This window comes from Salvia splendens, chromosome 20, assembly GCF_004379255.2.
Source record: "Salvia splendens isolate huo1 chromosome 20, SspV2, whole genome shotgun sequence".
Classification (NCBI taxonomy): Eukaryota; Viridiplantae; Streptophyta; class Magnoliopsida; order Lamiales; family Lamiaceae; genus Salvia; species Salvia splendens.
In genome coordinates this window covers 7819041-7844740 of record NC_056051.1, presented here as the reverse complement: position 1 = coordinate 7844740, position 25700 = coordinate 7819041, and the positions used below count along the sequence as shown (strand labels likewise).

At 37.3% G+C, this 25700-nt stretch overlaps 1 pseudogene; it reads right to left on the bottom strand.

Moving 5' to 3' along the window:
* Positions 1-882: 882 nt before the first annotated feature.
* Positions 883-25692, bottom strand: LOC121781411 (annotated as a pseudogene).
* Positions 25693-25700: the final 8 nt, after the last annotated feature.

Sequence of the window (25700 nt, the reverse complement as noted above, 5' to 3'; positions counted from 1 at the left end):
TATGAAAAAGTACAATTTATTTGATTTTGATTTCTTTTATGAGAAAAGATTTTGTTCTTTATAACTTTGATTCCTATTTCTCTTTTATGCTTCTTAAAATATTATATTTATGTACATTACTCTCTTCGTTCAATAAAAATATAGGCATATAATATGCTATGGAAATTAAGATAAAATTTGTAAAGTATGAGAGGGGGGAAGAGTAGTTGAAGTAATGTTTTAATGGTGGTACAAGTTATAAATAACTTGGTGTATATGGGTAATAAATTGGGATAACTTTTCATAAATGAAAATGACCATATTTTTATGCGTACTAATGTAATAGTTGGGTGAAAGATATAGCCATACATGATTTATGGTTTTATATATTCATTTATTTTGTATTTATAATTTGAAACTTTTATGTCCAATGCATAGCACGGGTGTTAATACTAGTAGCTAAGTAAAGGAGAGATCATTGAAAAAAGATATGTAGTTATGCAAATTGGGCTCGTATTTTAATCATACACGTATATAATTGGGCTTAGTACAAGGTGTTTACTATTTAGCATTTGGGCTGTATTTGCGTGGTCGGGGATGTCTGGTTCACATGCAATACCTCACAAATTAATGAAATCAAGAGTGGTAAACCTCATAACAAAAATCGAAAATACATATATTTCAGAATTCTTTGTGATATTTAAATTTTATGGAGTACCATATTAATTGAGTAATTGGTCCAAATGTTTGGGCTATTAATTTGCATTTGGCCCAATATTGTTTGGGGTCAGAGCCCATGAATGATGATGAAAGAAAGAATTCTGTGAATGATGAAGAAAGAAAGAAAAAATAGTGGAACATTTACACAATAATAATAAGTCATACGAATTCGACCATCCACTATTAACAACACACCGAATCTCTTTCCCTATAAACGTAGGACTTTGCAACGAAAGCATAAGCTAACATCACAATCGCACTAATCCCAGCTAGCAACCAATAGAAATAATCCACGTGGGCTCTATTCATATTGTTGTCGAACCAACTACCATGCCCTCCTCGAGTCGTGATCGACTCGAGCAGAGCTATTAAAAAACTACTCAAAAAGTCACCTATTCCTAAAATACTAAGGTATAGGGCAAGCCCTATACTTTTCAAGTCATTAGGAACTTGGTCGTAGAAGAATTCCTGATGCCCAACGATCACAAACACATTCGCCAAACCAAACAGCACGTATTGGGGCGCCAACCACCACACACTCATCGGGAGCGTGGCCCCCGCCTCGTCGACCATTCCCCACTCGGCCGCAACGTCCAGACGCCTCATCTCGACAAGTGTGGCAATCACCATAGAGAGCAACGACATGAACAAGCCCGCCCCGATTGTTGGAGCATGGATATCCCTGCCGGTCGCCCAGTCAAGGATCGGGCAGCCGACACCAGAACCCAGTCATAGACTGGCATAAAGGAAATTACGGTGAAAAACGACAAAGACTGCAGCGAGGCGGCGAGAATCTTGATATCGATGAAGATCTCTCGGTCCATCGTCTGGGCCTGTTTGGTGAACAAGGTTGTGCCTTGCGAGAACACGACCGCAAAGCCCAGACTCGTGAACCAGATGGGGAGGAGGCCAAGGAGCGCCTTGGCGTCTCTAATGTCGCCTTCACTGCACCCGGCCTAGTCCAAAAACCTGCCACGTGTACGAGCATTAACTATATCCAAATCTACAAACATAACATCAAAATTTATCATCCACTATACAACAAACTACTTACTTAGTTCTGGGTTGCTCTGCATCAGCTTCAGAGCAGCCGCGGCGAGGAATCGCTTCGTTCAAGAAAACACGACCGATCCTTGCGAATGGATTCTTGGCATCTCTGTGTAGGCGGAATAGGTAGGTCGGGGAGCCGAGCAAGTATAATAGGAGAACGACGAGCATCACAATGTAGGGGATCCCGAACCCGAGCTCCCAGCTAAGATTATCTTGAATGTAGTTCAAGATCAAGAAGGCCAGCAAAGAGCCAGCCGACATTGCGAAATACCACCAGTTGAAGAAGGAGCTTTTCGATTATGACTTGTTGACGTCGTCGCCATCGAATTGGTCAGCTCCGAAAGCTTGTATGCAGGGCCTCATTCCCCCTTCCCCAAATGCAGCTAGGTACAAATAGAGATAGAAAGCGACAAGTTCGAGCGGAGGAGGAGCGCGATCGGAGGTATTAGCTCCGGCCTTGCAGTCGGAGTGGAGGGACGCCGACAGAGACAGTAACCCCAAACTCTGATGGTGTTCATTAGAATTCCGAAGTTAAACATGACATATCATAATAGTTCAATTGAAAGAAAGGTGACAGCTGCATACGCCGTCGACTGTCCTAACTGCCCCGTCAAATAAGTGATGAGATTTGAACTTATACCGTTATATGCAAATTTCTCCGCCACTTTAACACCTTAACTCAATAATTCACAACCCAAGAAAATTATAAACGGTAAAATTTAGAGCATCCCCATCCGTGCTCTTGCCAAAAAGCACGAATGTGGGCCCGAACCCACTTTTATTACTTTTTTACTCCCTGCTCTTAGGCAAGAGCACAACACTCACATCCATGCTCTTCCGCAAGGACATGCTCAAGGGTCCCACCATTCTATTATTCAATTTAAATAAAAATATTTCCACAATATTAAAATGCATTAAAAATACCCGGAATACTATTACAAATTACAAAAAATTAAAAATTACATAATTAAAATCCCAAAAATTAAAAAGTACATAATTAAAATCCTAAAAATTAAAAATTACATAATTAAATTCATAAAATAAAAAAACCCACTACTCGTGGCCGAATTTCGCCCAAATATGTTTGATTAGGTCTTCTTGTAGCTCAGTGTGGGTTCGGGTATAACGCATTGTGTTTCTTGTTTCGATCCTCTCGCCCACCGTCGTATGCACACCTCGGCGTGGGGGAGACCTCGCGGTTGAGCTTCCGGCTTCATCCTCGTCGTAAAAGTTAGCCGCCCACGGTCCTTCGTCAGCTATAATCATGTTGTGCAAGATAATACACGTGTACATGATGTCGGCGATATTCTTAACGTACCACAGCCGAGACAGGGCCTTCACAATGTTGAATCGGCCTTGAAGGACCCCAAAAGCTCTTTCGATGTCTTTCCGAGCAGACTCTTGACGCTACGCAAAAAGAACCCGTCTCGGGTCTTGTTGATTGCTGAACGTCTTCACGAAAGTCGACCACCTTGGGTAGATACCATCGGCAAGATAGTAACCCATGTGGTATGCATTTCCGTTGACGGTGAAGTCGATCGCCGGTGCTACACCATTCAAACCATCATTGAAGAGTGGTGAAGAATAGAGCACGTTCAAGTCGTTGTTGGATTCGGCAATACCGAAATATGCATGCCAAATCCATACGCGGTAGTCGGCGACCGCTCAAAGGATAAGTGTTGGGCCGCCGCCTTTGTGGCCGCTTAAGTGTTGCTCCCTCCAAGCAGTCGGACAATTCTTCCACTTCCAATGCATGCAGTCAATGCTGTCAAGCATACTGGGAAAACCGTGGACTGTTTTGTGAAGAAGAAGCAACCGTTGACAATCATCGGTGGTGGGTGCCCGAAGGAATTCCTCGCCGAAAGTAGAACGAACGCCGTCGCAAAAATATTTAAGGCCTAGGATTCCAGTTGACTCACCGACATGCAAATACTCGTCGAAGAGGTCAGCTGTTTGCCCAATAGCAAGTTGTCGGATGGCACAAGTACACTTCTGCAACGCCGAGAGACTTTGCCGACTGGTTGCGTCTGTACTTGATTGAAAGTATTCAACATGGGTGGACAATGTGTTGACAATACGCATAAACAACCGTTTTGACATGCGAAAACGGCGCCGAAAGTAATCTTTCAGAAACCGCGGCTGGTCGGAAAAATAGTCGGCAACGAGCCTTTCGTTGGCTCCCTCCCGGTCACGAGGGATGTAGCGGCGAATTGATCTAGTTGGTCGAGGAGGAGGGGCGGGGGTAGTGGCGGCGACATAGGCTTCATAAGCGGCATCATATTGTTCATAGTATTCTTATTCTTCGCGCTCCGCTTCCGCCATGATATCGGTGAAATCTATTTGAGAGGGTTTGAGTGAGAGATAAAGATGTAGATGAGTTGTATGAAAAAATATGAATGAGAGATGAATGAGAGATGATTTGATGTGAAAAATGGATGATGAATGTATGTATTTATAGATGATTTTGGGAATTAAAAATTAAAAAAAAAAAAAAAAATTTCTGAAAAACGGTAATAAAACGGCCATATTTTTGGGAATCTGAATTTTTTTTTTAATTTTTGGTATTATTTTCGATTTAAAAAAAAATTGAATTTCCAACGGATAATCCGTTGGCCAATAGAAACGCGCCACGTAGTCTGCTCAGCGGCACGGACGTGCTCGATGCATCGAACAACGCCGTCCCAGCGGCGGGAGTGTAGCAGCAGTGCCGCGCCAGCGGCACGGACGCCGTCCGTCCCAGCGAGCACCGCTGCAGATGCTCTTAATGGAATTTCTTGAGCCCTCATGGCCCACCTCGCCATAATTAATTTATAAGGAAATTTGCTTGAATAACCATGAATTTTGGTAAAATTATGGTATTTTTCATAACTTTTGATTTGTTCACAATTTTCCGCTGAGGATTTTTTTTGCTGAAAATGTCTCTAATTTGGTAGTAGGAAGATCATATGTTAACGTATCATTGGCTATTTAACTAATGTCGTAGGAGTATATTGTATGTAGAGTAATTGCCAATAAAATTCAAATTTCATGGTTTATCGGCCAGATTTTTAAAATTACGAAACATATTATAATGTCATTCAAATTTATGATTTTTCCTACTTCCTTAGGATGAAAGAAGCGGACTTCCATAGTCCGGTTTTCGCTCGCTCGGACGGCACGACGGCCTTTAAAATCCGCGAAGCCTGCCACGACGTCGTCCTTGTCGTGGGCCAGTAGCCGAGTTTTAATGGCTCCTCCATTGTCCACTCCGATATCCATTCTCTACCTTTCTCTTCGCTTCCTCACTCTCTCTATTTCAGCATGCAATAAGCAATTAAAAGATTTATGGCATTTCATGACAATTTTATAATGTTTTATTTTATAGAATGTTAGGAAGATTGTGGTGGCATTTAAGCGTAGAGATTTAAATCACATAAAAACAATGGCGTTTATTATATATTTGTAGTTCAAGCAAGTAGGTGTTGAAGGGTAGTTGGGGCGATTCCATATGGTGCAATAATATATTTGTAGTTAGTATTTTTTTTATTAATTATATATAATTGGCTTATTTAAGTGTATTTACATTATACTTTTCACATTCTTGTGCATAACAGATTTTGGTTTTAGGCTAAATAAGACCTGATCATATTACTTTCTATATGCATTATTTATTGATAGGAATTTAGTGTTTATATATATATATATATATGGATAATCATGTAATATAAATAATACTCCATCTACTAATAAAATGAAAAAAATGGTATATTTATTTAATTTAGATTAATTAGTAATGATTTTTTATTATTATTCAAAATGCTCGAGCCAAGAGAAGCGAGCTGTGGAGTAAAACAGAAACAAAACAACACCAAAACAGAAAGAAAGGGAGCAACAAACTCTTCCCCAATCAAAGCTAGAAAAGAAAACTACGACAAGCAATAGGTGTCATAAAACAACTTTCAAGAAGGTCACGAAAAGCTTACCACCTAGCCTCAGGTTGACAAGAACCTGCCCATTTCCTGACTTCCTCCAAATTATTAAGAATTTGTCCGGGCGAGAAGGGAAAATCGTGACACCAACCCCGAGTCCACATGCCGAGGCGCCAAAACAATATTTTTTTCTCAAACTCTCATTTCGGATCGAGGCCTTGGAAAACAACCTTATTCCTGATATATCCCAAACAATCCAAGTAATAATGTAGCACAGTGACAACCAAGATTTCATATCAAACTTTCTGAACGGTGTACCACGCCATGATAGTAGATTTGCCATTGCTTGGTTTGGGATGCCATAAGAGATGCCACAAGCTGGTGATGTATTGGTACCAGGAGTAATTGATGTAATTACCAAGGTACACCATGATAGTAGATTTGTCATTGCTTGGTTTGGGATGCCATAAGAGATGCCACAAGCTGGTGATGTATTGGTACCAGGAGTAATTGATGTAATTACCAAAATTATTGGATAGTATATTTTTAGATAAGAAAATCTGAAATAAAGTAAATTTTAGCTAGACTCCAAGTTTAATGGCCAAAAGGAGTAAGTACTTCATTTTCATACAAAAACTTGCAATATCATAATTATAGTGATTAATGCGAAAAAATGATTTGTATTAGTCTAAATTCTAATGATTAATACTCCCTCCGTCCCGCACTACTCGCACTTATTTCCTTTTTGGGCGTCCCAAGTTACTTGCACTCTTTCCATTTTTAGTAAAAATTTTCACCTACAGCCGTAATTTTTGACTTTCCTATACACTCATTCCTTAATCTCCGTGCCGAAAAGGAAAGGGGCGAGTAGCCCGGGACGGAGGGAGTATCAATTTAAAAATACACGCATCTTGAATTAAACATTTTTAATGGTGCCTTCTGAAGTTTGCTTTAAAAAGTTATTTGTTTTGAAGTAACACGAGAATAAAAATTTTGCCCGAGATACATGATAGCGTAAGATATTCTGAATTGCAATAATTCAAATAGCAAGAAATATTTATATGACTTAGCTTTCAAAATGATTAATAAATTAAAAGTAAATAGTAAGCCATAGTATAACTTTGCTTGTTGGTCTCCACTCAATTACTGACGCATCAGTATCGTGCTGTCCATTTTATATACTACACTTTTTTCATTCAATTAATTCTATAAATAATTATGAATCACATTTTTTTAATATTTCTTTTGTTTTTTTATGGTAAATTTGAATATTCAAGTCTCTTATTTTAATTATGGTATTTACATAGTATGAGGTTTAGTATAATTTAGTTATGTAGTACAAGACTCTATAATACTGTTAAGAAGTGCAATTTTAGAATGTGTGGTTGCTGAGTGTTAGGTAATAAGGGTAAAATGAGATATTATGCCTAATAATAAATAATAGTGCAAGTAAAGTGAAGTGCAATTTTAGCGGTGCCGATGCGATGCCCTAAAAATTTGGTTTCGAATAATTGCAAAAATAGACTTATAACTTTTGGGCTAGAACTACAAATATGGCCGAACATACAGTGACGTATCCAGAGTTTTTGATTTGGGGTACGAATTATATGACAAATAATTATTATAAATAAAATATATTGATTATAAAAATAATTTAAATAGTAATAATTTTTTACATGTAGTATGAGTTGTACTAAAAATAATACTCCATCAATCCCACTTTAAGAGTTTCGGTTAAAATATTCAATAAATGACAATAGGCTCCACGCTCTACTAACATTATTTCACTTATACTTTATCATAAGATTAATATATAAAAATGGGACTCACATTCCACTATCCTTTTCACCAATTTTTCTTTACATTTTTTAAAACGCGTACCAAACTCAAATGAGACTCCTAAAGTGGGACGGGAGAGTATTACCTAAAATGTTAAAAATAAGAATTTCATATTAAAAAATAAAAGCAATAAAAAAACTAAGAATTTTTTTATTTGAAGTACAAGTTACATTACTTAAAATGATAAAATAAAATAGAGTATCGGTATCATAAATAAAGCAATTAAAATAAATAAAATAACAAACATAATAGGAAAAATCAAAATAATTAAAGTATAGTAAACAATCCTAATATCTATAAAATAAAATAGGAGTGCAAATTTTTACCTAACTAAAAATTAATTACTGGAGTACTACATTACAATAACGAAAATGTTAGTAGAAGTGCAAATAATTAACTAACTAAAAAAACTAATTACTACGTACTGTAACAAAAATGAAAATGTTAGTACATAAATAAAAAAATATTCAAACATAAACATAATTAAATGCATAACAAAAATGAAAATGATGAGTATAGAAATAGAAAGGTAGTTTTCGTAAATCAAAAAGAAAAAGAAAAGGAAAAAGCGCTTGCCCCAGCCAAGAATCGAACTCGGAGCTATGAGAGACATTATGAGCGACAAACCACTGGAGCACCAAGCTTTATTGTAAATCACCAATAAATGTAGTATTAATATCATGAACTTTGGGGTACAGTTTTACCCCCTTGTTCCCACTTGCATACGCCACTGTGAACATATATATATATATATATATAGTCCCATTATTCACAAATCTAGTCTTAAACACCAAACTAGAGACCAAATTAGGGCCCTTAGATCTAGTTTTTAATGGATGAGATTAGACCATGTTATATTAATTTGGCTCCTTAATTAGGTACACAATTTACTTCATCCCAGGGGTATTTAGGTAAAATTGCATTTAGGGTAAAAATTTCATGGTTTACTTTCCATACTCATTCCCGCTGCTGCGCCTCCAAAAATATTTACCCTTCTTTCTCATTTCCCGCTCCTCTTCTTCGGCAAATCGACACTCCAAAGCTGCTTCTTCTACCAAAATCGACGCTTCCACATCTTCTTTTGCAAATCGACGACATCATCGTCTACCTCGGCTACAATCGACGACATCTCCGGCTGATTCAACTATAGTCGATTCACCCCAATTCATCCCCAATCCACTGATTTGAAATGGTTGGCACAGGCCAATCGTTGACCGAAGGTAATCAACGATTGTTGCGTTTTGGCTGAACGTCTGGTGAAGGTAATACACCTTTGAAGCTTTACAGAGTTCTTAGTCTTAATTTACTTAATCTAATTCCTAAATTGGATTCTGATTTTCGTCAAAATAGTAATAAAATTCCACTTGAAGCTATTTCGCCGTCATCTCCTTCGCGCTGCATCTATTCACCGTGCTCGTTACTGCTATCGAGTCACCACTGTGGATAGAACCGCCTCGCCGATGTTTCTAAGTACAAATAACTCTTGGATCCTGAAATGATGGTCATAATTGATTAAAAATGCGATGAGCAAGTGAGTTTGGTGCGGAAGAGGTGATGCATTTTGTTTGTTAAATCCATTTGTTCAATTATTAGAGAGGATTTTTGGTTTTCAGAAGCTGAAGGCTCTGCCGTGGACACTGCAGAAACGAAATATCTGTAGAAGAATTAGAAATCCTACTGGATGAAGTAATAACTTTTTCGAATGAAGTAATAAATATACTGGAATAAATTGTACTATTATTTAGAGTGAATAAAGTAAAAAACCTTGTTCAATGAATTTGAAAGAAACATGTGTTGAAGTAATAAACAACAAGAATGAAGTAAATAACTACAGGAATGAAGTACGAAAACCTACTGGAATGGATTAATTTATTGTAAGCAAATAAACATCTTCTTCTTCTTCTTCTTCTTCTTCTTCTTCTTCTTCTTCTTCTTCTTCTTCTTCTTCTTCTTCTTCTTCTTCTTCTTCTTCTTACAACCTAGTAATGTTAATATTATTTCATTGATTCTGGTGATTACTTCATTCAACTAAACTATTACTTCATACTGATCTGTTTATTACTACAAGCGTGAAAAAATCAAACGAAACCTACCGGAACGAAATAATTTACTATAAGGAAATGAAGTAATATAGAATGAAGTAAAAACCTGTTCATTTTCAATATATTACGTGCTGCAATGAAATAATAAACTTACTTAAATGAAGTAAAAATCAACTGAAATGAAGTAAAAACCAACTGGAATGAAGTAAAAACCTAGTTCAATGAATTCGAATGAAACATGTGTTAAATCATTTGAAAACCTACTGCATGCAATGAACTAAAAACCTGCTTGAATGAAGTAACGACTCATTTAAATGAAGTAGTATGGAATGAAGTAAAAATCTACTCATTTTCAATATATTACGTGCTGGAATAAAGTAATAAACTTACTTGAATGAAGTAAAAACATTTTCATTTTCAATTTATTAGATAATGAACTGAAGTAATAACCTTACTGTAATGAAATAAAAAACTACAAAAATGAAGTAATACCTACTGGAAATAAATTACTTCATATTGATATGTTTATTACAACAAGTGTGAAAAAATCGAATGAAACCTACTGGAATGAAATAATTTACTATAAGGAAATAAGCATTTCTTCTTCTTCTTCTTCTTCTTCTTCTTCTTCTTCTTCTTCTTCTTCTTCTTCTTCTTCTTCTTCTTCTTCTTCTTCTTCTTCTTACAACCTAGTAATTCATTCAGATAAACTATTACTTCATACTGATCTGTTTATTACTACAAACATGAAAAAAAATACAAATTATTAATCTCTTGTTAAATATAATTCATTCATCAACAAGGTTCAACAATAGATTTTTCATCGGATGTGTTAAAAAACTTTAGCAAAATTAAAAACACATCAGGTATCCAAAAAAATGAATCAAAAAAACCGTGAACCTTCAAATGAGTTGTCGTCTTCTTCTACCTCTAAATCTGAATTTGTATGAAGAGTGCCAATTGGTGTTTGTAGATCATCCATAATCAGAATTTTTCTATGAGATTCTGAAGGTAAGCTTGAGAAGTAATCGGAATTCTTGTCTCACGAAGTAATCGGAATTCTTCACGTCCGACTTCGTTGTTTAGATATCTCCAGCTTTATATTCAGAGATGAATCACGATTTGATGAAAACTGCAACACGATTTGAGGAAGATTGAGATAAGAAGATAGATATTTACGAGATAAAGGATCGGCAGATCATGTCGACGATTTGCTGTATATGCCTCGTTCCAAGTGTAGTCAGAGAGCTTCTCCATCTCCACCAGATCCGAGATCCACTCCGCAGTGTGGTGCTTCTTCCTCAACTCCGATGCGGTGGGGTATGGGAGGCCGCATGGTGGAGGTAGTTGGCGCCGGGGACTGGTGAGAGAGAGAAGTGGATTGAATTTGGGAATGGAGGAAGAAGCGTATGCACGGAACTGCATCATTTTTGGTCTTCCAAAACTACCCTTGTGTCAATTTAATTAAATAAAAGAAATAAAATAATGACTAATTATTAATAACCATTAGATGTGATTAATGGATGGATGAGATTTGGTCTCTAGTTCGGTCTTTAAAATTGGTTCGACACTGATCACTTCTCTATATATATATAGAGAGAGATAGTTGTAATCATATGATAACCCCCAAATCACGTAATAACTCTATAACCAAATCTGAACCACACATATTCTAATCTTGTGGCTGAGATTCAAACTTAGATTTACTTCATAAAAAAGGCGCAGAGGGTAAATATGTCATTTCCCTCATTTAATTTCTGAATTTCGCTTCATTCTTTCACTCTCTCTCAGTTCGATTCTCTCCTCTTCTCAGTGATTTTGTTTCCATATTCCTCTTCTCAGCGATTTTGTTTCCATATTTTCTTCCGATTTGGTTCATAATTCCATAATCTCTAGATTTTGTTTCCATATTTCTCGCATAATTGTGACCGGGAAGATATTTTCAATTTTGCGTTCTTATTTTCATTGATTACCTATTCAATTGCTGTCAGAATTTGCTTTGATGGAGTCTGTAGCAAATAACGAAGGTAACAATCATTATCTATTATTTAGCTTATTGATTGTGTTCATATTTTAATTTATTGATTGTTTTGCTTCATGTATTGAATTTGATTTTAGATTAATATTAGTTGTCGATTGGTTTATGTTTCTGATGTACTGAACTTCTTATTTAATTATATTATGTATTGGCGATTATGTGTTAAGATGATACTTTTGGCTTATAAATGTTAGGTTTACTGCATAAAATGATAACTTTGCCGGATAGAATGATACTGTGAGCTGATAAAATGATAGTTTTGCCGTATAGAATGATACTCTGAGTTGATAAAATGATAGTTTTACTTAAACCTGACAAAATTACATATAAACTGATAAAATGATACTCGCAGCATATAATATGCCAATAACCTGATAAAATGATACTCGCAGCAGATGAAATGATACTTCTGACCTATAAAATGACAAAATGATAGCTGCAGCAGATAAAATGATACTTCTGTCTGATAAAATGATAGTTTTGCCGGATAGAATGATACTCTGAGTTGATAAAATGATAGTTTTACTGATTTGTAGGTATGTACATTCATGTTTGTGATGATGCTTTGAAGCCAATGATTGGTATGAAACTCAATACATTAGTAGAAGCAGTTGATTTCTATGAACATTATGCTCGTTCAGTTGGTTTTGGCATTCGTAAACTGGGCAACAAATCAGTTCATGGTATTATCAAGTGGCAATATTTGGCTTGCAGCAGACAAGGCTCTAAGAATTTTATACCTGGTCATCCATCCCAATCAACTGAAGTGTCTATTAAGAAGCGTAGGTGTCGGTCATTTAGGTGTGAATGTCTTGCTAAGCTCAACTTGAGATATTTTTCAGATGGCATGAGCAAAGGGTATGAGGTTTATCAGTTTGTTGATTATCATAATCACTTAATGGTTGCGGATGAACATAAGCATTTTATGACGACCAATCGCAGACTGGATCCTATCCATCAGAGGTTTATGGAGGATTGTGGCAGGTGTAATATTGGTCCCACTCTCACATTCAAACTTTTGAAGGAGATAATGGGTGGACCTGAAAATGTTGGATGTGATATTATTGATATTAGAAATGGTTATCGTGATATTATGTCCAATATTGATGGTTCAGATGCTCAAATGATTTTTGATTATATGCGTTCTCAAAAGGAATCATCTGATGCCTTCTATTATGAAATTGAGATAGGATCTCATGGAAAGTTAACTAAACTCTTCTGGGCTGATGCTATTTCAAGACGAAATTATCATATGTTTGGAGATGTAGTTTCATTTGACTCAACATACAACACTAACAGATATATTACTTTTGTTGCTAAAAGACATAAAATGATACTTTTTGCTGATTAAATTATATTTCAGTGATAAAATCATACTTTTGGCTGATAAAATGATAGTCATAGCTGATAAAGTAATACTTTTCTGTATGTATGAAAATATAATTCATTTTTATGTTATGTTCTGAAGGTATTGCATGATTTTTGCTCCATTCACTGGAAAAGATAACCATTCCAGAGCAGTTACATTTGGAGCTGGCTTGTTATCAAGTGAAGGTAGAGACTCATATTCTTGGTTGTTTGGCTGTTTTGTTCGATGTATGGGGGTAGCACCCAAATTGATTATCACTGATCAAGATTGGGGGATCAAACTTGCTGTTCAACAAGTACTTTTACAAACAAGGCACTGATGGTGCATGTGGCATATTATGGTTAAGGTGTCAGATAAGTTGCCCAAATCCTTGCTTGGTAATGAAGATTTCAAAAAAGAGTTGAATGCATGTGTTTGGTCTGATTTGTTAGAGCCTGATGAGTTTGATATAATATGGAATGATATAATGGAACGATATGGATTAGAAGACGTGCACTGGTTTGGATCGATGTTTGAAGATAGAGAATTCTGGGTTCCTGCTTATTTTCGAGATTTTCCCATGGGGTCGCTTCTTAGGACTACATCGATGTCTGAATCAGAGCATAGCTTTTTTAAAAACTACACAAAGCCTCGTGCAAATCTTGTACAGTTCATCAATTTCTTTAACTGTGCTGTGGGAGATTAAAGGAATGCCAATTCACGATTGAACTACTTGGATTACTCAACTATTCCTGGCATGCATCTACAATCTACGTTGATTCTATTTTCAAACATGTACAACAGGAAATAAGTATGGTATGTGAGATTGTTTCTATGACTGTTGAGGATAACATCAAGATGCATAAGGTCAAAGACCAATATGGTAAAACATGTTGGGAAATAAACACAGGCAATCACGAATATGAAAGAGAATGAACACAAGAAATTGTTTACCCAATTCGATACAATGTGTATCTACGTCTGGGGGCGATGCCAAGCCAGGGATTTCACTATATAATTTCAGAATAAGCTTAATTTAACAATGAGGGAGCACCTCTATTTATAAGCAACTAGAGAGCCCTAATTCTAGTCAAACTAGGAAACATATATCATAAGGAAAAAATACTTCAAGGAAACATATCCTAAACATGGTAGGAGATAATTTAGGCTCCATAATTAACAATCTCCCACTTGGAGACTAACAACTCCTAAATAACCATTTCCTCGTGATCTCATCCCTTCATCCGCTTAGCATCGCCTAACCTTCTCTTCAAATTCCAGGGCAAATTGAAGCTATGCATAGCTTCAATTTCTCTAAGGTCACCACCTTAGTAAACATGTCTGCAGGATTCTCACTTCCAAGTATCTTCACAAGTTGCAGGATTTTCATCTCCACTAGGTGTCGGATGTAATAATACTTCAACTCCACATGCTTTGTCCTAGAATGAAACGCTGGATTCTTAGCCAAGAAAATAGCACTCTGACTATCACTGTAGAGTATGCTACTCTTGTTCTCCTTCCCAAGTTCATCTAAGAAACTCTGCAACCACACCATCTCCTTGCTTGCCTCTGTCGCAGCTACATATTCAGCCTCCGTAGTAGACAAAGCAACGGTCTTCTGCAACTTAGAAGTCCATGAAATAGCAGTACCACCATAAGTAGACGTCACCACGGTTCGTGAACCGCCGGTTCACGGTTCGGAACCGACGGTTCCGGTTCAAGAATTGGTGGAACCTGAACCGGCCCGGCCAAGACCTCACGGTTTCGGTTCATGAACCGTGAACCGGCGGTTCACTTGAACCGGCTGAACCGTCGGTAGTTATCCGGTTCCGAGCCGGTTCCGGGCCGGTTAGGGCGGTTCATCCGATTTTTTTTTACATTGTAAATTGTAATTCAAGTTAAAAATGTAAAAAAACTTGCGTAAATAAAATTAGAATGAAGCGATGTACAAATGTAATTTTATTGATACAAATTACAACTTCAAAATTACAAATTACAACTTTAAAATTACAAATTACAAGTTAAAATTTACGAATTACAACATAAAAATTAGAAATTACAACTTTAAAATTATAAATTACAAAAGACTTAAAGTCTTCATTACAATTTACAAAATTACATATTCGAAATAAAGGGGAGAAAAAAGAAATAAAGGAAAAGGACTTGAGTTCAACTTAAATTTAAACTTAAATATAAAATTTAAGTTGAAATATAAGTTGAGATGCCTACGTATCCTCAATGCTCAATTGCATTTTGGAATCAAAGTCCACGTAGTTCTCTTCTTCGTCGGGGAAGTAGTCTTGGTCGGGTTGTACTACTTGATTGTCCCAATCCGGTTCTTGGTCTCTAATTTCGGTGGAGCACCAATCATCAAGTAACATGGTGGCTTCCATGTTTTTCCCGGTGAGTCTACTTCTTCTGTCGTCCAAGACGTTGCCTCCAACACTAAAGGCGGACTCGACGGCGACAGTGGAAGCCGGAACCGAAAAGATCTCCTTGGCCATTGATGCAAGGATGGGAAAATCTTTCTCGTGTGATCCCCACCAATCTAGGACGTCGATTTGTTGGGGAACGGGACCTCCTTCTTCCTCATTGAATGAAAAGTGTGAGTCAAAATATAAATCTAACTCACTTACCGAATGTGCCGTCCTTCCTCCGCTGCTGAAGCCGTATAGGTTTGCCAATTGGGATTGGGCGTCGGGGTCATCAACTTGGAAGAAGCCAAAGTTATGTGTTTGACGGGGGGGTCTAGGTTGAACTTGGTGGGTAGTGTTGTACTTGGCTTCGTAATCGTGAAAGAGAGCCCGCAAGTCGAACTCAAAATTTCTTTGGAGGCTTGGGATGTGGGGGAGGTTTATTTGGAATGTTTGGGCAAGGTTTATGTAGTTGTCGTCGTCCTCGTCAGTTTGCAAAGCTCGGAGTGGTTCAAGATCAATAGAAGCTAAATTGTTGTAATAAAATTCTAAAATTTTGAAAGTACCAACTAGTTTCCACTTTGGATCCAAAACTTTGGCAAGCAAAAAAACCGTTGGGATCTCATTGAAATACTTGAGCCATTTTTCAACCATGTAATATAAAACACACATTAGCTCAAGATTGTTTGTGGAATTTTTCATTGCAGTTTTAAAACCAAGTGATATGATCATGCAATGTTCTAAAACACGAACGGATGTGCAATAATACACACCCGATAACTCCATAGTGGCATTTCGAAAACCTTTGAATAATTTAAATAAACTCATGCTTTGTTCCCAACAAGAAGATGTTAGATATAAATCATCAACAGGGTAAGTTCTATAAAAATCAACTAAATATTCTATATGCTCTAATGTAGATTGCAACATGTCATATGTAGAGTTCCATCTAGTAGACACGTCTAAAGTAAACTTTGTGTACCTTATTTTCTTCGAGTGGCAATACTTCTTCCACGCCTTGCCAATTTGAGGCTTCCAGTGGATCAAGGATACAACTGTAGTAATAGGTTGAATATGTCTTTGCCATAAAGACAAAGCATATTGTACACATAAGTTTAAAATATGACAAATACATCGTTGATGAAAATACTTACCACTTATCACAGGGGAGCAAGCCGCAATTAAATCGGATATACTTGCGGTGTTGACGGTTCGTTATCAAAACCAACCGAAAATATCTTGTTGCATAACTCATACTCATTCAAAACTTGAATAATTAAAGAAGCAATTGCTTGTGCGGTGTGTGGGGAAGGAAATTGTCTAAAACCAATCAAACGTTTATTTAAAGACCAACTATTGTCTATAAAATGACAAGAAATACCCATGTAAGAATTTCGTTGGAAAGAATCCGTCCACACATCGGAGCAAATATTAACTTTGTGTCCCAAGGTGGATAGAAACTTTGCAATTTCCATTTTTTTATCAAAATACTGCCGGTTGTTAAATCTTTGAGCAGTAGAGGGGGGAATTCTTTTTGCAGCAACATTAAAAGCTTGTTGCATAGTCATTTCATATTTTCTGTCATTAAAAAAATTGAACGGCAAATGTTTCATTGCCGCCCATCTTACCATAGTATCGGTAACATTTTTGGGGTCATATTTAAATAGAGGCGTACCTGTTTGAGACGATGAGCCGGAAGGGAAGTTGATTTGGCTTTGGGACTTAGCATGCCCATATTCCACGGGGTGTTTGACTTCAAATGGCGATGGAGAGTACCATATCCACCACCGACTCCAAATGGATAGACTTTATCGCAATAATTGCAATATGCTTTGAACTCACCTGTCTCCACGGTAGTAGTGGTCGGATCATTAGGATTTGAAATTACAACCGGTACCTTCTTGTAATGTTTGGTGAAGATATCGGATTTCAACTTGGGAGGCATCTTCTTCTTTTGTCGTCCTGCGGAAGGAGGAGGAGCATCGGCCTCCTCATCATCATTTTCGCCTACGTCGCCGGTGCTAGAAGGGGGGAATTGATGCGATCCATCATCGCCTTCGTCCGACGATAGATTCACATCATACTCGAACTGCGAAGCCGAATGTGAATGCCCCCCTTGTTGGTCGTCGTCGCCGAGGGCAAGTAACAAGGCCGCATTTTGATCTTCTTCCTCCTACGAGAATTATACGACTAAGTAAAAATACTAACATAAAAGTAAAACACATAGTCCATAGACACATATTTAATATAAATGAAATTAATACTAACATATAGAGAAATTTAATATAAATGAAATTAATACTAACATATTAAAACTTATAACATATTAAAACTTACTAACATATAACATATAACATATAACATAAAACATATAAAACATATTTAATACAAACGAATTTATTACTAACATATAAATAAAACACATTAAAACATATAATACTAACATAATTGTAAAACATATTAAAACTTATAACATATAACATATTAAAACTTACTAACATATAACATATTAAAACATATTAAAACTTATAACATATTAAAACATATAACATATTAAAACTTACTAACATATTAAAACTTACTAACATATTAAAACATATTAAAACTTATAACATATTAAAACTTACTAACATATTAAAACTTAAAACATATTAAAACTTACTAACATATTAATATTTAAAACATATTAAAACTTACTAACATATTAAAACTTATAACATATAACATATAACATATTAAAACTTAGAAGTTTAGAACTTACTTTTACTCGAAGAGCGGCTCGCCTTCCCACCTCCTCCGCAACTTGTGCTCTAGTAGGGGCACGACGACGACGAGAGTCACTTTGATCTTGGGCAATTCCCTTGCCCCGATCACCACCACGACGAGATGAAGACATGATATTATGGAAATTGGAAGTAGAGAATAGAGAGTAGTGTTTATGTGAATATGATAACGTGAACAAGAACAACGTGAGTAAATTATGAGCGCAAATAACGTAAACAACTTGAGAGAATGAGGATGGAGAATAGAGAAATTGAGATTGAGAGAGAAATTCTTATTAACACAAGAATGGGGTAAGTAGAAATGAAGAGGAGGGGGGGTATTTATAGGGGAAAATTGTGATTAAAAAAAATAAAAAAAAAATCAAATTTTCAAAAATCACGGCGAAACCGCCGGTTTTCGGCGGAACCGGCGGTTTTGAGGACCGTTTGAAATTTCAAATTTTGAAAAATGCGGCGGGAAACCGGCGGTTTTGTCGCCGGAACCGCCGGTTTTCGGTGGAACCGCCGGTTTTATCAGTGGAACCGCCGGTTTCCGTCCACGGTTTTAGTCAAAACCGGTGGCCGCGGGAGTGGTTTCTGAAAAGGCTAGGGAGTAGGCCTGAAATTGTGTCGGAAACCGCCGAACCGGCGGTTCCGGCGAAACCGGCGGTTCCGAACCACCGGTTACGGTTCGCCAAAAATTGGAACCTGAACCGGCCCGTCGGAACCGGCGGTTCCGGTGCCGGTTCGAACCGCCGACGACGGTTCCGGTTCCGGTTCGGAACCGCCGGTGACGGTTCCAGGCCGGTTCAGCCGGGCCGGTTCGGTTTGGTGATGTCTAACCATAAGTAAATACATACCCGGTTGTGCTTCTTCTCCCATCAAGATCATTGGACGCCAAGTCTACATCCACATAACCTGCCAGCTCGACATTCTTGCCATTGAAACATAAGACACTTTCTGTAGTACCTCTCAAATATCGAAGGATCCATTTAACTGCTTCCCAATGTTGCTTGCCCGGATCACCCATGAACCGGCTCACTACTCCCACTGCTTGTGCAATATCAGGCCTCGTACACACCATTGCATACATAATACTGCCAATTGCTGAAGCATAAGGAATTTTCTTCATTTCAGCACGTTCTTCTTTTGTACTCGGCGACTCCTTCTTTGACAGCTTAAAGTGACTGCCTAAAGGCACATTTACTGGCTTCGAATTATCCATGTTGAATCTTTCCAAAACCTTACCAATGTCAGCAGCTTGCGAAAGATACAATTTTCCTGTCGCCTTGTCACGCTCGATTCTCATGCCTAAAATTTGATTAGCCTCTCCAAGATCTTTCATGGAGAATCGTTCAGACAATTGCCTTTTCAACTTATCCATCTCCTTTTGATCACCTCCTGCGATCAACATATCATCAACATATAATAACAGGATAAGATAGCTCTTGTCAAACCTCTTGTAGTAACAACAATGGTCAGCGTAGCATCTTTTATAGCCAATCTCCATCATGAATCCATCAAACTTCTTGTACCACTGCTTTGGAGCTTGCTTTAAACCATACAAGCTCTTCTTCAACTTGCACATAAGATTTTCCATTCCTTTTACTACGAATCCTTCAGGCTGTGTCATGTACAACTCATCCTCCAAATCACCATGAAGGAATGCCGTCTTTACATCCATCTGATGTAACAATAGATTTTCTGCAACTACCATCTCAACACTAAACGAATAGTAGTTAGTTTCACAACATGAGTGAACACATCTGTATAATCAATACCATATCGTTGCTCAAATCTCTTGACAACCAGCCTAGCCTTGTAGCGCTTGCTACCATCAGCTTCACATTTGATTCGATAGACCCACTTGCAATGCAATGCCTTTTTCCCTTTAGGAAGTTCCACAAGCTCCCATGTGCCATTCAGGAGAAGAGAGGCAAAGTCATCATCCATGGCAATTTTCCACCTTCGTTTATCAGGGCCTTCTCCTGCCTCTGCATAACACTCGGGCTCACCACCATCAGTAAGTAACAAATAGAAATTAGAGGGCGAGTACCTATCAGGTGCACGTCGCTCTCTAGTCGATTTAGGAAGCGGAATAGTCGATGGTGGAGTGCTTGGTTCTTCTTCAAGCACCTCTTCAGCATTCTGACTCTCTTTGCTCCCACTCGAGTTTGAGATGTCTAGCTTGACCACTTGTGGCTCAGAACTGTTGGGACTCGACGCCTCCAATCTATCCTTGTACAATACCTGTTCATTGAAAATGACATCTCTACTGCGAATAACCTTACGGTTCTGCTCATCCCAGAGTCTATAACCGAACTCATCGCCTCCATAACCAATGAACGTACACTTAATAGATTTAGCATCCAACTTGTTTCTCTCAACGGAACTAACATGAGCATAAGCAACACAACCAAAGATGCGTAGGAAAGATAGATTTACCTCTTTTCCTGTCCAAACCTCCTCGGGTATCCGAAACTCCAAGGGAACTGATGGACCTTTATTAATTAGGAATGCAGCTGTGTTGACTGCATCTGCCCAAAAACTCTTTGGAAATCCACTTTTCAATCTCATGCATCTTGCTCGCTCGTTCAACGTTCTGTTCATGCGCTTTGCGATTCCATTCTGCTGTGGAGTTCCTTTCACAGTTTTCTCCATGCGGATTCCATTCTCGGCGCAGTACTCCTAGAACTTTGCAAGTTCATATTCTCCTCCATTATCGGATCTTAGACACTTCACCTTCAGCCAGGTTTCAGTTTCAACAAGGGCTTTCCACTTCCTAAAAGCGTCAAACGCATCAGATTTACTCTTCAGAAAATAAACCCATAGCTTTCGAGTAGAGTCGTCGATGAAAGTCATATAATATTCAGAGCCTCCTAGGGACTTCACAGGTGCTGGTCCCCATAGATCCGTGTGGACCATCTCCAACTTCCGTGTCTTCAATTTTCTGCCTCCTCTTGAGAAACTCACCCTTTTCTGTTTCCCAAACACCCAATCCTCGCACAGGCCAACTTCAACAGTTTTCAGGCCAGGCAGTAAACCTCTTGAGCACATTATCTTCATCCCTTTCTCGCTCATGTGGCCAAGACGACAGTGCCACAAATCTGCATTATTTGCCTCACTTGCAATATCAATGCAATCTTTGTAGTTAGTTGTGGTATACTACGTACCCTCCTTCTTACCTCGAGCTACTATTATAGCTCCCTTGGTAATCTTCCAATTGTTGCAGCCAAACGTCACGGTGTACCCTTCTGCATCAAGCTGCCCAATCGAAATCAAACTTCTCTGCAATCCAGGAATGTGTCTGACTCCATTCAGTTTTATCACGGATCCATTGGACATCACTACCTTCACGTTTCCCATTCCCACGATATCTAAGGGCTCGTCATCAGCCAGATGTACCTTCCCAAAATCGCCAGAAATGTAGTCTTCCATTATCTCCACATTGCTGCAGGAGTGGAACGACGCTCCAGAATCCAATACCCACGATTCCATCAGACTACTGACACTCAAGACCAACACCTCGCCATCGTCATCAGACATGGCAGCGTTTGCTGTCTTCTTGTTCTTCTGATCCTTATTCTTATACTTCTTCGGTGCCTCACACTGATTTCTAATATGCCCAAACTCATCACAATTCCAGCATTTAACTTTATCCAAAATCCTTCTTGGATTGGCTCCTTCCTATGAAATTTGATCTTCCACGATTTTGCTTTCCCTTCGATCTGCCTCTCTGTTCTGTATTCAGTGCTGATCCCGAAGTAGAAGATCCTGATTCTCTCCGGCGAACTTCCTCACCAATCATCAGATCTCTTACTCTGTCAACTGTTAGGTTTGTCTCTGCAGCAGTAACTACTGTCACTGTGCCAGCCCAACTCTCAGGCAGAGACGATAGCAAAATCAGGGCACGAATTTCATCATCGAATTTTATATCAACCGAGTTCAGTTGCGAAGTAATCATGTTGAACTCGTTGAGATGTTGTTGCACCAGCTTTCTCTCTTGCATTCTAAAATTAAACAATCATCTAATCAGATGTACCTTGTTTGCCGTTGATGGTTTATGATACATGTCCTTCAAGATCTTCATCATCTCCTTTGTCGACTTTGCTGCAGTCGTGTGATAAGCCACATCCTTGGACAACGATAGCCTAATCGCGCTCATCGTTTTTCTGTCCAGCAGCTCCCACTCCTCCTGTTCCATCTTTTCGGGTTTGATTTTTAAAGGCTTCCAGAGATCTTTACCATACAGGTAATCCTCAATCTGCATCTTCCAAAATCCGAAATTATATCCGTCGAACTTCTCTACAACAATTTTCTCGTCGATCCCCATCGTGATTCTGCCTCTTAAACCCTAGGCTCTGATACCAGTTGTTGGGAAATAAACACAGGTAATCACGAATATGAAAGAGAATGAACACAAGAAATTGTTTACCCAGTTCGATACAATGTGTATCTACGTCTGGGGGCGATGCCAAGCCAGGGATTTCACTATATAATTTCAGAATAAGCATAATTTAACAATGAGGGAGCACCTCTATTTATAAGCAACTAGAGAGCCCTAATTCTAGTCAAACTAGGAAACATATATCACAAGGAAAAAATACTTCAAGGAAACAAATCCTAAACATGGTAGGAGATAAATTAGGCTCCATAATTAACAGAACATGGGATGTTAAGTATGATTGTAAGCAAGACACATTCGACTGTAAGAAGTTTTCCAGAATTGGTTTGTTATGTTGTCATATATTTTGTTTGTTGAAGAATAAGTCTGCTAATCTCATTCCTCAGAAATATTTTGGCCGAAGGTGGTTGAAGAGCTCTTTACTAAAGGCAACCCATGGTCTACCCATCTGAGGAGCACCAACCATTTGAACGTGTGCTCCCTTTTTAACCTTATTTGTAAAAACTCTATTTTTCAGTCAGAGAAATTATAGTATTTATTGTAATAATGTTATCTTTTACCTTGCAGATTTGGATGAAAAGCAGGAAGTTAAGAAAAAGTTGTTCTCCAACTTTTATCGATTAGTCCAAAAGTCCGAGGGAAGTATGGATCATCTGTCTTTGTTATGTGCTGGTCTTGATGATTTGGAAGAGCATATATTTGGAAATTGTGCAACACCTTAAGTAATTGAAAAGAAAAAGATGGTTGAGGATTTTTGTGGAATGGCAGTACCTGATGTAATTGATGTACATCCTCCAGATGTTGTTAGTACCGAAGGATTAGCTAGTGATAGGGTATCAAAGAGGGAGAGTGCAATAAGGAAAGCAAATAAGCCTCTACGACGGTGTGGTAAATGTCATGAGATGGGTCGTCATGATTCAAGAAATTGTGGTAGAGTCAATGAGAAGACAGATTGAAGCCATTTGATATAAAATGACACTTTCAGCTGATAAAATGATACCTTTCAGCTCATAAAATGATACTCGGTTTGTTTAATAAAATGATACATTGGGCTTATAAAATGACACTTTGGCTGATAACATGATACTCTTTTTGTTAACAAAATGTTACTTTCAGCGCATAAAATGATACTTTTGCTGGATAGAATGATACTCTGAGTTGATAAAATGATAGTTTTGCCGGATAGAATGATACTCTGAGTTGATAAAATGATAGTTTTGCCAGATAGAATGATACTCTGAGTTGATAAAATTATAGTTTTACTGATTTGTAGGTATGTACATTCATGTTTGTGATAATGCTTTCATAGAAATGATACATTGGGGATAAAATGACACTTTAACCTGATAAAATGATACTCTAAGCGGATAAAATGACAGTAACCTTATAAAATGATATATAAGCTAAAGAAATGGTATATAAACTGATAAAATTATACTTTAACATGATAAAATGACATATAAACTGATAAAATGATACTTTAACCTGAAAAAGTGATATATAAGCTGATAAAATGATACTCGCAGCAGATAATACGCCAATAACCTGATAAAATGATAAAATGATACTCGCAGCAGATAAAATGATACTTCTGACCTATAAAATGATAAAATGATACTTGCAGCAGATAAAATGATACTTCTGTCTGATAAAATGATAATCTTGGGTGATTATATTCGAAACCACTATTACAAAATACTAGTATCAAGTCATACAAGTTACTATTACAACTACTAGCTCTCTTTAGGGGGTTCAAATTCTCTAATCATCTTTTCAACATCGATTTCCCCTTTTTTGCTATCATTCTCAAACTTCTTTTGTATCATTGTAAATGTCTCAAAAGCCTTCTAGTTAGTATCTCCAATAAGCAATGCTTCAGTATATTTGGCACAGAGTTTTGTGAAAGACTCTGTCCCCTTCTTCGTTAAACCCGAATTCCAGTTACGAACAGCACCACCCATAAGTCTCCTAATGGCGCATCACATAAACTCCACAGTCAACTTTATTTGTATCGTTCTGCCATGGCATTTTCATGTGCATGATTTTTGACTGTTTGACAATTTTCCCCATTGCTGGATTAACTCCATTTCCAAGATAAATTCGGAAGAAATGTTTCTATTCAAATAACACAAAACATACATGAGGTTGATTAAAAACGATATTTATTACTAATAAAAATGATATTATGTTCAGTACTAAATGATATTCAATGCATTTTAACTAATAAATATTGAATGCATTTAACTAAACATACCAGAATACTTGGTGCATCTCCATATTTCTTCTTAATCAACTCTTCACTAATCAGAGCATTGTCAATCACATCCATCATTTGCATTTTGAGATTGAAGCACATGATATAAAAATGTTCGTACTCCCAGATCGGAAAGAATATCTAATTTTCAAAACATTATATACAAATGTCATTTTAAAAAATATAGGTATATTGTTCTGTAATGTATATCTCATTATGACTTACCATGTCATAATTTTCCCATTTAAAATTTTCAATCTTTGACACAAATTCATTTAACGTTGAGCAGAATCTTTCTTGAGCCTCGGCTTCTGTCCAATCAGATTTCCTTGCAATAATATTGTATACCTATCATGTTTACATTTTTGTAAATAAATTTAACTTTTAATGTAACACTATTATTTATTTACTCGTTTACTGTACCGTAGGTGTGGTGTTGATGAAAAGATGACTCGGCGATGCCTTTGATTTGAATTTTTCATGGTAGTTGAGGTACACAACCCATGTATCTATGATGTTGATACTGACGTATGTACGTGGAGCAAGGTGTGGAAATCAATCTTGAACATACTCATCATGTTGTTCTCATAAACCATCTCATAACTGATTTCAAATTCATATTTAATGTTAGTTAAAAGAACTTAATAAGAATATAATTATGTAATTCAAAACTTACTATTCGCTTTCTTCATGTGTCATCAACCAGTACATTATTTCTTTCTCTTCTTTATTCAGTTTTCCTTTTAGATTTACTGCTCTGACATTGTAGGGAGAGCACAGTGCTTCAACAATTTTCTTTGTTGTTCTGACCACTTTCTCCTTTTCAACTGGAGGTTCTTGGGAAACCATCTTCTTCCCTTTGTCCTTTTTCAAATTTTTTTCTCTCTGTTTTAAAACTTCATCATCTCCTATTTCACCATTTATATCCTCCATGATAGTGG